A 13,901-nucleotide genomic window follows, 5' to 3' on the forward strand; every position below is an offset into this window, starting at 1 on the left:
GTTACACTCCTGTAGCTCATGTTAACAACACAGCCTGTCGTATTGACCATCACAAGAACTGAGCTGGGGTTAATGTTACACTCCTGTAGCTCATGTTAACAACACAGCCTGTGGTAGTGACCATCAGAAGAACTGAGCTGGGGTTAATGTTATACTCCTGTAGCTCATGTTAACAACACAGCCTGTGGTAGTGACTGACCATCACAAGAACTGAGATGGGGTTAATGTTATACTCCTGTAGCTCATGTTAACAACACAGCCTGTGGTAGTGACTGACCATCACAAGAACTGAGCTGGGGGTAATGTTACACTCCTGTAGCTCATGTTAACAACACAGCCTGTGGTAGTGACCATCACAAGAACTGAGTTGGGGGTAATGTTACACTCCTACACCTCATGTTAACAACACAGCCTGTGGTAGTGACCATCAGAAGAACTGAGCTGGGGGTAATGTTACACTCCTACACCTCATGTTAACACAGCCTGTGGTAGTGACCATCAGAAGAACTGAGCTGGGGTAATGTTACACTCCTACAGCTCATGTTAACAACACAGCCTGTGGTAGTGACTGACTATCAGAAGAACTGAGCTGGGGGTAATGTTACGCTCCTACAGCTCATGTTAACAACACAGCCTGTGGTACTGACCATCAGAAGAACTGAGCTGGGGGTAATGTTACACTCCTGTAGCTCATGTTAACAACACTGCCTGTGGTAGTGACCATCAGAAGAACTGAGCTGGGGTTAATGTTACACTCCTACACCTCATGTTAACACAGCCTGTGGTAGTGACCATCAGAAGAACTGAGCGGGGGTAATGTTACACTCCTAAAGCTCATGTTAACAACACAGCCTGTGGTAGTGACTGACTATCAGAAGAACTGAGCTGGGGTTAATGTTACTCTCCTACAGCTCATGTTAACAACACAGCCTGTGGTGGTGACCATCAGAAGAACTGAGCTGGGGGTAATGTTACACTCCTGTAGCTCATGTTAACAACACAGTCTGTGGTAGTGACCATCAGAAGAACTGAGCTGGGGGTAATGTTACACTCCTACACCTCATGTTAACAACACAGCCTGTGGTAGTGACCATCAGAAGAACTGAGCTTGGGATAATGTTACGCTCCTACAGCTCATGTTAACAACACAGCCTGTGGTAGTGACCATCACAAGAACTGAGCTGGGGGTAATGTTACACTCCTACAGCTCATGTTAACAACACAGCCTGTGGTAGTGACCATCACAAGAACTAAGCTGGGGGTAATGTTACACTCCTGTAGCTCATGTTAACAACACAGCCTGTCGTATTGACCATCACAAGAACTGAGCTGGGGTTAATGTTACACTCCTGTAGCTCAAGTTAACAACACAGCCTGTGGTAGTGACCATCAGAAGAACTGAGCTGGGGTTAATGTTATACTCCTGTAGCTCATGTTAACAACACAGCCTGTGGTAGTGACTGACCATCACAAGAACTGAGATGGGTGTAATGTTACACTCCTGTAGCTCATGTTAACAACACAGCCTGTGGTAGTGACCATCACAAGAACTGAGCTGGGGGTAATGTTACACTCCTACACCTCACGTTAACAACACAGCCTATGGTAGTGACCATCAGAAGAACTGAGCTGGGGTTAATGTTATACTCCTACACCTCATGTTAACACAGCCTGTGGTAGTGACCATCAGAAGAACTGAGCGGGGGTAATGTTACACTCCTACAGCTCATGTTAACAACACAGCCTGTGGTAGTGACTGACTATCAGAAGAACTGAGCTGGGGTTAATGTTACGCTCCTACAGCTCATGTTAACAACACAGCCTGTGGTAGTGACCATCAGAAGAACTGAGCTGGGGGTAATGTTACACTCCTGTAGCTCATGTTAACAACACAGCCTGTGGTAGTGACCATCAGAAGAACTGAGCTGGGGGTAATGTTACACTCCTACACCTCATGTTAACAACACAGCCTGTGGTAGTGACCATCAGAAGAACTGAGCTTGGGATAATGTTACGCTCCTACAGCTCATGTTAACAACACAGCCTGTGGTAGTGACCATCACAAGAACTGAGCTGGGGGTAATGTTACACTCCTACAGCTCATGTTAACAACACAGCCTGTGGTAGTGACCATCACAAGAACTAAGCTGGGGGTAATGTTACACTCCTGTAGCTCATGTTAACAACACAGCCTGTCATACTGACCATCACAAGAACTGAGCCTGGGTTAATGTTACGCTCCTACAGCTCATGTTAACAACACAGCCTGTGGTAGTGACCATCAGAAGAACTGAGCTGGGGGTAATGTTATACTCCTGTAGCTCATGTTAACAACACAGCCTGTGGTAGTGACATACTATCAGAAGAACTGAGCTGGGGGTAATGTTACACTCCTACACCTCATGTTAACAACATAGCCTGTGGTAGTGACCATCAGAAGAACTGAGCTGGGGTAATGTTACACTCCTACACCTCATGTTAACAACACAGCCTGTGGTAGTGACCATCACAATAACTGAGCTGGGGGTAATGTTACACTCCTACAGCTCATGTTAACAACACAGATTGTGGTAGTGACCATCTGAAGAACTGAGCTGGGGGTAACGTTACACTCCTGTAGCTCATGTTAACAACACAGCCTGTGGTAGTGACCATCAGAAGAACTGAGCTGGGGTAATGTTACACTCCTACACCTCATGTTAACAACACAGCCTGTGGTAGTGACCATCAGAAGAACTGAGCTGGGGTTAATGTTATAGTCCTGTAGCTGATGTTAACAACACAGCCTGTGGTAGTGACTGACCATCACAAGAACTAAGCTGGGGGTAATGTTACACTCCTGTAGCTCATGTTAACAACACAGCCTGTGGTAGTGACCATCACAAGAACTGAGCTGGGGGTAATGTTACACTCCTACACCTCATGTTTACACCGCCTGTGGTAGCTACCATCAGAAGAACTGAGCTGGGGTAATGTTACACTCCTACAGCTCATGTTAACAACACAGCCTGTGGTAGTGACTGACTATCAGAAGTACTGAGCTGGGGGTAATGTTACGCTCCTACAGCTCATGTTAACAACACAGCCTGTGGTACTGACCATCAGAAGAACTGAGCTGGGGGTAATGTTACACTCCTACAGCTCATGTTAGCAACACAGCCTGTGGTAGTGACCAGCAGAAGAACCTAGCTGGGGTTAATGTTACACTCCTGTAGCTCATGTTAACAACACAGCCTGTGGTTAGGACCGTCACAAGAACTGAGCTGGGGGTAATGTTACACTCCTACACTCATGTTAACAACACAGCCTGTGGTAGTGACCATCAGAAGAACTGAGCTGGGGGTAATGTTACACTCCTACACCTCATGTTTACACAGCCTGTGGTAGTGACCATCAGAAGAACTGAGCTGGGGTAATGTTACACTCCTACAGCTCATGTTAGCAACACAGCCTGTGGTAGTGACCAGCAGAAGAACTGAGCTGGGGGTAATGTTACCCTCCTACAGCTCATGTTAAAAACACAGCCTGTCGTAGTGACCATCAGAAGAACTGAGTTGGGGTTAATGTTATGCTCCTACAGCTCATGTTAACAACACAGCCTGTGGTAGTGACCATCACAAGAACTAAGCTGGGGGTAATGTTACACTCCTGTAGCTCATGTTAACAACACAGCCTGTCGTATTGACCATCACAAGAACTGAGCTGGGGTTAATGTTACACTCCTGTAGCTCATGTTAACAACACAGCCTGTGGTAGTGACCATCAGAAGAACTGAGCTGGGGTTAATGTTATACTCCTGTAGCTCATGTTAACAACACAGCCTGTGGTAGTGACTGACCATCACAAGAACTGAGATGGGGTTAATGTTATACTCCTGTAGCTCATGTTAACAACACAGCCTGTGGTAGTGACTGACCATCACAAGAACTGAGCTGGGGGTAATGTTACACTCCTGTAGCTCATGTTAACAACACAGCCTGTGGTAGTGACCATCACAAGAACTGAGTTGGGGGTAATGTTACACTCCTACACCTCATGTTAACAACACAGCCTGTGGTAGTGACCATCAGAAGAACTGAGCTGGGGGTAATGTTACACTCCTACACCTCATGTTAACACAGCCTGTGGTAGTGACCATCAGAAGAACTGAGCTGGGGTAATGTTACACTCCTACAGCTCATGTTAACAACACAGCCTGTGGTAGTGACTGACTATCAGAAGAACTGAGCTGGGGGTAATGTTACGCTCCTACAGCTCATGTTAACAACACAGCCTGTGGTACTGACCATCAGAAGAACTGAGCTGGGGGTAATGTTACACTCCTGTAGCTCATGTTAACAACACTGCCTGTGGTAGTGACCATCAGAAGAACTGAGCTGGGGTTAATGTTACACTCCTACACCTCATGTTAACACAGCCTGTGGTAGTGACCATCAGAAGAACTGAGCGGGGGTAATGTTACACTCCTAAAGCTCATGTTAACAACACAGCCTGTGGTAGTGACTGACTATCAGAAGAACTGAGCTGGGGTTAATGTTACTCTCCTACAGCTCATGTTAACAACACAGCCTGTGGTGGTGACCATCAGAAGAACTGAGCTGGGGGTAATGTTACACTCCTGTAGCTCATGTTAACAACACAGTCTGTGGTAGTGACCATCAGAAGAACTGAGCTGGGGGTAATGTTACACTCCTACACCTCATGTTAACAACACAGCCTGTGGTAGTGACCATCAGAAGAACTGAGCTTGGGATAATGTTACGCTCCTACAGCTCATGTTAACAACACAGCCTGTGGTAGTGACCATCACAAGAACTGAGCTGGGGGTAAAGTTACACTCCTACAGCTCATGTTAACAACACAGCCTGTGGTAGTGACCATCACAAGAACTAAGCTGGGGGTAATGTTACACTCCTGTAGCTCATGTTAACAACACAGCCTGTCGTATTGACCATCACAAGAACTGAGCTGGGGTTAATGTTACACTCCTGTAGCTCATGTTAACAACACAGCCTGTGGTAGTGACCATCAGAAGAACTGAGCTGGGGTTAATGTTATACTCCTGTAGCTCATGTTAACAACACAGCCTGTGGTAGTGACTGACCATCACAAGAACTGAGATGGGTGTAATGTTACACTCCTGTAGCTCATGTTAACAACACAGCCTGTGGTAGTGACCATCACAAGAACTGAGCTGGGGGTAATGTTACACTCCTACACCTCACGTTAACAACACAGCCTGTGGTAGTGACCATCAGAAGAACTGAGCTGGGGTTAATGTTACACTCCTACACCTCATGTTAACACAGCCTGTGGTAGTGACCATCAGAAGAACTGAGCGGGGGTAATGTTACACTCCTACAGCTCATGTTAACAACACAGCCTGTGGTAGTGACTGACTATCAGAAGAACTGAGCTGGGGTTAATGTTACGCTCCTACAGCTCATGTTAACAACACAGCCTGTGGTAGTGACCATCAGAAGAACTGAGCTGGGGGTAATGTTACACTCCTGTAGCTCATGTTAACAACACAGCCTGTGGTAGTGACCATCAGAAGAACTGAGCTGGGGGTAATGTTACACTCCTACACCTCATGTTAACAACACAGCCTGTGGTAGTGACCATCAGAAGAACTGAGCTTGGGATAATGTTACGCTCCTACAGCTCATGTTAACAACACAGCCTGTGGTAGTGACCATCACAAGAACTGAGCTGGGGGTAATGTTACACTCCTACAGCTCATGTTAACAACACAGCCTGTGGTAGTGACCATCACAAGAACTAAGCTGGGGGTAATGTTACACTCCTGTAGCTCATGTTAACAACACAGCCTGTCATACTGACCATCACAAGAACTGAGCCTGGGTTAATGTTACGCTCCTACAGCTCATGTTAACAACACAGCCTGTGGTAGTGACCATCAGAAGAACTGAGCTGGGGGTAATGTTATACTCCTGTAGCTCATGTTAACAACACAGCCTGTGGTAGTGACATACTATCAGAAGAACTGAGCTGGGGGTAATGTTACACTCCTACACCTCATGTTAACAACATAGCCTGTGGTAGTGACCATCAGAAGAACTGAGCTGGGGTAATGTTACACTCCTACACCTCATGTTAACAACACAGCCTGTGGTAGTGACCATCACAATAACTGAGCTGGGGGTAATGTTACACTCCTACAGCTCATGTTAACAACACAGATTGTGGTAGTGACCATCTGACGAACTGAGCTGGGGGTAACGTTACACTCCTGTAGCTCATGTTAACAACACAGCCTGTGGTAGTGACCATCAGAAGAACTGAGCTGGGGTAATGTTACACTCCTACACCTCATGTTAACAACACAGCCTGTGGTAGTGACCATCAGAAGAACTGAGCTGGGGTTAATGTTATAGTCCTGTAGCTGATGTTAACAACACAGCCTGTGGTAGTGACTGACCATCACAAGAACTAAGCTGGGGGTAATGTTACACTCCTGTAGCTCATGTTAACAACACAGCCTGTGGTAGTGACCATCACAAGAACTGAGCTGGGGGTAATGTTACACTCCTACACCTCATGTTTACACCGCCTGTGGTAGCTACCATCAGAAGAACTGAGCTGGGGTAATGTTACACTCCTACAGCTCATGTTAACAACACAGCCTGTGGTAGTGACTGACTATCAGAAGTACTGAGCTGGGGGTAATGTTACGCTCCTACAGCTCATGTTAACAACACAGCCTGTGGTACTGACCATCAGAAGAACTGAGCTGGGGGTAATGTTACACTCCTACAGCTCATGTTAGCAACACAGCCTGTGGTAGTGACCAGCAGAAGAACCTAGCTGGGGTTAATGTTACACTCCTGTAGCTCATGTTAACAACACAGCCTGTGGTTAGGACCGTCACAAGAACTGAGCTGGGGGTAATGTTACACTCCTACACTCATGTTAACAACACAGCCTGTGGTAGTGACCATCAGAAGAACTGAGCTGGGGGTAATGTTACACTCCTACACCTCATGTTTACACAGCCTGTGGTAGTGACCATCAGAAGAACTGAGCTGGGGTAATGTTACACTCCTACAGCTCATGTTAGCAACACAGCCTGTGGTAGTGACCAGCAGAAGAACTGAGCTGGGGGTAATGTTACCCTCCTACAGCTCATGTTAAAAACACAGCCTGTCGTAGTGACCATCAGAAGAACTGAGTTGGGGTTAATGTTATGCTCCTACAGCTCATGTTAACAACACAGCCTGTGGTAGTGACCATCACAAGAACTAAGCTGGGGGTAATGTTACACTCCTGTAGCTCATGTTAACAACACAGCCTGTCGTATTGACCATCACAAGAACTGAGCTGGGGTTAATGTTACACTCCTGTAGCTCATGTTAACAACACAGCCTGTGGTAGTGACCATCAGAAGAACTGAGCTGGGGTTAATGTTATACTCCTGTAGCTCATGTTAACAACACAGCCTGTGGTAGTGACTGACCATCACAAGAACTGAGATGGGGTTAATGTTATACTCCTGTAGCTCATGTTAACAACACAGCCTGTGGTAGTGACTGACCATCACAAGAACTGAGCTGGGGGTAATGTTACACTCCTGTAGCTCATGTTAACAACACAGCCTGTGGTAGTGACCATCACAAGAACTGAGTTGGGGGTAATGTTACACTCCTACACCTCATGTTAACAACACAGCCTGTGGTAGTGACCATCAGAAGAACTGAGCTGGGGGTAATGTTACACTCCTACACCTCATGTTAACACAGCCTGTGGTAGTGACCATCAGAAGAACTGAGCTGGGGTAATGTTACACTCCTACAGCTCATGTTAACAACACAGCCTGTGGTAGTGACTGACTATCAGAAGAACTGAGCTGGGGGTAATGTTACGCTCCTACAGCTCATGTTAACAACACAGCCTGTGGTACTGACCATCAGAAGAACTGAGCTGGGGGTAATGTTACACTCCTGTAGCTCATGTTAACAACACTGCCTGTGGTAGTGACCATCAGAAGAACTGAGCTGGGGTTAATGTTACACTCCTACACCTCATGTTAACACAGCCTGTGGTAGTGACCATCAGAAGAACTGAGCGGGGGTAATGTTACACTCCTAAAGCTCATGTTAACAACACAGCCTGTGGTAGTGACTGACTATCAGAAGAACTGAGCTGGGGTTAATGTTACTCTCCTACAGCTCATGTTAACAACACAGCCTGTGGTGGTGACCATCAGAAGAACTGAGCTGGGGGTAATGTTACACTCCTGTAGCTCATGTTAACAACACAGTCTGTGGTAGTGACCATCAGAAGAACTGAGCTGGGGGTAATGTTACACTCCTACACCTCATGTTAACAACACAGCCTGTGGTAGTGACCATCAGAAGAACTGAGCTTGGGATAATGTTACGCTCCTACAGCTCATGTTAACAACACAGCCTGTGGTAGTGACCATCACAAGAACTGAGCTGGGGGTAAAGTTACACTCCTACAGCTCATGTTAACAACACAGCCTGTGGTAGTGACCATCACAAGAACTAAGCTGGGGGTAATGTTACACTCCTGTAGCTCATGTTAACAACACAGCCTGTCGTATTGACCATCACAAGAACTGAGCTGGGGTTAATGTTACACTCCTGTAGCTCATGTTAACAACACAGCCTGTGGTAGTGACCATCAGAAGAACTGAGCTGGGGTTAATGTTATACTCCTGTAGCTCATGTTAACAACACAGCCTGTGGTAGTGACTGACCATCACAAGAACTGAGATGGGTGTAATGTTACACTCCTGTAGCTCATGTTAACACAGCCTGTGGTAGTGACCATCACAAGAACTGAGTTGGGGGTAATGTTACACTCCTACACCTCATGTTAACACAGCCTGTGGTAGTGACCATCAGAAGAACTGAGCGGGGGTAATGTTACACTCCTACAGCTCATGTTAACAACACAGCCTGTGGTAGTGACTGACTATCAGAAGAACTGAGCTGGGGGTAATGTTACGCTCCTACAGCTCATGTTAACAACACAGCCTGTGGTAGTGACCATCAGAAGAACTGAGCTGGGGGTAATGTTACACTCCTGTAGCTCATGTTAACAACACAGCCTGTGGTAGTGACCATCAGAAGAACTGAGCTGGGGGTAATGTTACACTCCTACACCTCATGTTAACAACACAGCCTGTGGTAGTGACCATCAGAAGAACTGAGCTTGGGATAATGTTACGCTCCTACAGCTCATGTTAACAACACAGCCTGTGGTAGTGACCATCACAAGAACTGAGCTGGGGGTAATGTTACACTCCTACAGCTCATGTTAACAACACAGCCTGTGGTAGTGACCATCACAAGAACTAAGCTGGGGGTAATGTTACACTCCTGTAGCTCATGTTAACAACACAGCCTGTCATACTGACCATCACAAGAACTGAGCCTGGGTTAATGTTACGCTCCTACAGCTCATGTTAACAACACAGCCTGTGGTAGTGACCATCAGAAGAACTGAGCGGGGGTAATGTTACACTCCTACAGCTCATGTTAACAACACAGCCTGTGGTAGTGACTGACTATCAGAAGAACTGAGCTGGGGTTAATGTTACGCTCCTACAGCTCATGTTAACAACACAGCCTGTGGTAGTGACCATCAGAAGAACTGAGCTGGGGGTAATGTTACACTCCTGTAGCTCATGTTAACAACACAGCCTGTGGTAGTGACCATCAGAAGAACTGAGCTGGGGGTAATGTTACACTCCTACACCTCATGTTAACAACACAGCCTGTGGTAGTGACCATCAGAAGAACTGAGCTTGGGATAATGTTACGCTCCTACAGCTCATGTTAACAACACAGCCTGTGGTAGTGACCATCACAAGAACTGAGCTGGGGGTAATGTTACACTCCTACAGCTCATGTTAACAACACAGCCTGTGGTAGTGACCATCACAAGAACTAAGCTGGGGGTAATGTTACACTCCTGTAGCTCATGTTAACAACACAGCCTGTCATACTGACCATCACAAGAACTGAGCCTGGGTTAATGTTACGCTCCTACAGCTCATGTTAACAACACAGCCTGTGGTAGTGACTGACTATCAGAAGAACTGAGCTGGGGTTAATGTTACGCTCCTACAGCTCATGTTAACAACACAGCCTGTGGTAGTGACCATCAGAAGAACTGAGCTGGGGGTAATGTTACACTCCTGTAGCTCATGTTAACAACACAGCCTGTGGTAGTGACCATCAGAAGAACTGAGCTGGGGGTAATGTTACACTCCTACACCTCATGTTAACAACACAGCCTGTGGTAGTGACCATCAGAAGAACTGAGCTTGGGATAATGTTACGCTCCTACAGCTCATGTTAACAACACAGCCTGTGGTAGTGACCATCACAAGAACTGAGCTGGGGGTAATGTTACACTCCTACAGCTCATGTTAACAACACAGCCTGTGGTAGTGACCATCACAAGAACTAAGCTGGGGGTAATGTTACACTCCTGTAGCTCATGTTAACAACACAGCCTGTCATACTGACCATCACAAGAACTGAGCCTGGGTTAATGTTACGCTCCTACAGCTCATGTTAACAACACAGCCTGTGGTAGTGACCATCAGAAGAACTGAGCTGGGGGTAATGTTATACTCCTGTAGCTCATGTTAACAACACAGCCTGTGGTAGTGACATACTATCAGAAGAACTGAGCTGGGGGTAATGTTACACTCCTACACCTCATGTTAACAACATAGCCTGTGGTAGTGACCATCAGAAGAACTGAGCTGGGGTAATGTTACACTCCTACACCTCATGTTAACAACACAGCCTGTGGTAGTGACCATCACAATAACTGAGCTGGGGGTAATGTTACACTCCTACAGCTCATGTTAACAACACAGATTGTGGTAGTGACCATCTGAAGAACTGAGCTGGGGGTAACGTTACACTCCTGTAGCTCATGTTAACAACACAGCCTGTGGTAGTGACCATCAGAAGAACTGAGCTGGGGTAATGTTACACTCCTACACCTCATGTTAACAACACAGCCTGTGGTAGTGACCATCAGAAGAACTGAGCTGGGGTTAATGTTATAGTCCTGTAGCTGATGTTAACAACACAGCCTGTGGTAGTGACTGACCATCACAAGAACTAAGCTGGGGGTAATGTTACACTCCTGTAGCTCATGTTAACAACACAGCCTGTGGTAGTGACCATCACAAGAACTGAGCTGGGGGTAATGTTACACTCCTACACCTCATGTTTACACCGCCTGTGGTAGCTACCATCAGAAGAACTGAGCTGGGGTAATGTTACACTCCTACAGCTCATGTTAACAACACAGCCTGTGGTAGTGACTGACTATCAGAAGTACTGAGCTGGGGGTAATGTTACGCTCCTACAGCTCATGTTAACAACACAGCCTGTGGTACTGACCATCAGAAGAACTGAGCTGGGGGTAATGTTACACTCCTACAGCTCATGTTAGCAACACAGCCTGTGGTAGTGACCAGCAGAAGAACCTAGCTGGGGTTAATGTTACACTCCTGTAGCTCATGTTAACAACACAGCCTGTGGTTAGGACCGTCACAAGAACTGAGCTGGGGGTAATGTTACACTCCTACACTCATGTTAACAACACAGCCTGTGGTAGTGACCATCAGAAGAACTGAGCTGGGGGTAATGTTACACTCCTACACCTCATGTTTACACAGCCTGTGGTAGTGACCATCAGAAGAACTGAGCTGGGGTAATGTTACACTCCTACAGCTCATGTTAGCAACACAGCCTGTGGTAGTGACCAGCAGAAGAACTGAGCTGGGGGTAATGTTACCCTCCTACAGCTCATGTTAAAAACACAGCCTGTCGTAGTGACCATCAGAAGAACTGAGTTGGGGTTAATGTTATGCTCCTACAGCTCATGTTAACAACACAGCCTGTGGTAGTGACCATCACAAGAACTAAGCTGGGGGTAATGTTACACTCCTGTAGCTCATGTTAACAACACAGCCTGTCGTATTGACCATCACAAGAACTGAGCTGGGGTTAATGTTACACTCCTGTAGCTAATGTTAACAACACAGCCTGTGGTAGTGACCATCAGAAGAACTGAGCTGGGGTTAATGTTATACTCCTGTAGCTCATGTTAACAACACAGCCTGTGGTAGTGACTGACCATCACAAGAACTGAGATGGGTGTAATGTTACACTCCTGTAGCTCATGTTAACACAGCCTGTGGTAGTGACCATCACAAGAACTGAGTTGGGGGTAATGTTACACTCCTACACCTCATGTTAACACAGCCTGTGGTAGTGACCATCAGAAGAACTGAGCGGGGGTAATGTTACACTCCTACAGCTCATGTTAACAACACAGCCTGTGGTAGTGACTGACTATCAGAAGAACTGAGCTGGGGTTAATGTTACGCTCCTACAGCTCATGTTAACAACACAGCCTGTGGTAGTGACCATCAGAAGAACTGAGCTGGGGGTAATGTTACACTCCTGTAGCTCATGTTAACAACACAGCCTGTGGTAGTGACCATCAGAAGAACTGAGCTGGGGGTAATGTTACACTCCTACACCTCATGTTAACAACACAGCCTGTGGTAGTGACCATCAGAAGAACTGAGCTTGGGATAATGTTACGCTCCTACAGCTCATGTTAACAACACAGCCTGTGGTAGTGACCATCACAAGAACTGAGCTGGGGGTAATGTTACACTCCTACAGCTCATGTTAACAACACAGCCTGTGGTAGTGACCATCACAAGAACTAAGCTGGGGGTAATGTTACACTCCTGTAGCTCATGTTAACAACACAGCCTGTCATACTGACCATCACAAGAACTGAGCCTGGGTTAATGTTACGCTCCTACAGCTCATGTTAACAACACAGCCTGTGGTAGTGACCATCAGAAGAACTGAGCGGGGGTAATGTTACACTCCTACAGCTCATGTTAACAACACAGCCTGTGGTAGTGACTGACTATCAGAAGAACTGAGCTGGGGTTAATGTTACGCTCCTACAGCTCATGTTAACAACACAGCCTGTGGTAGTGACCATCAGAAGAACTGAGCTGGGGGTAATGTTACACTCCTGTAGCTCATGTTAACAACACAGCCTGTGGTAGTGACCATCAGAAGAACTGAGCTGGGGGTAATGTTACACTCCTACACCTCATGTTAACAACACAGCCTGTGGTAGTGACCATCAGAAGAACTGAGCTTGGGATAATGTTACGCTCCTACAGCTCATGTTAACAACACAGCCTGTGGTAGTGACCATCACAAGAACTGAGCTGGGGGTAATGTTACACTCCTACAGCTCATGTTAACAACACAGCCTGTGGTAGTGACCATCACAAGAACTAAGCTGGGGGTAATGTTACACTCCTGTAGCTCATGTTAACAACACAGCCTGTCATACTGACCATCACAAGAACTGAGCCTGGGTTAATGTTACGCTCCTACAGCTCATGTTAACAACACAGCCTGTGGTAGTGACCATCAGAAGAACTGAGCTGGGGGTAATGTTATACTCCTGTAGCTCATGTTAACAACACAGCCTGTGGTAGTGACATACTATCAGAAGAACTGAGCTGGGGGTAATGTTACACTCCTACACCTCATGTTAACAACATAGCCTGTGGTAGTGACCATCAGAAGAACTGAGCTGGGGTAATGTTACACTCCTACACCTCATGTTAACAACACAGCCTGTGGTAGTGACCATCACAATAACTGAGCTGGGGGTAATGTTACACTCCTACAGCTCATGTTAACAACACAGATTGTGGTAGTGACCATCTGAAGAACTGAGCTGGGGGTAACGTTACACTCCTGTAGCTCATGTTAACAACACAGCCTGTGGTAGTGACCATCAGAAGAACTGAGCTGGGGTAATGTTACACTCCTACA

Source organism: Lampris incognitus, chromosome 2 (assembly GCF_029633865.1).
Source record: "Lampris incognitus isolate fLamInc1 chromosome 2, fLamInc1.hap2, whole genome shotgun sequence".
In the NCBI taxonomy this organism is placed as follows: Eukaryota; Metazoa; Chordata; class Actinopteri; order Lampriformes; family Lampridae; genus Lampris; species Lampris incognitus.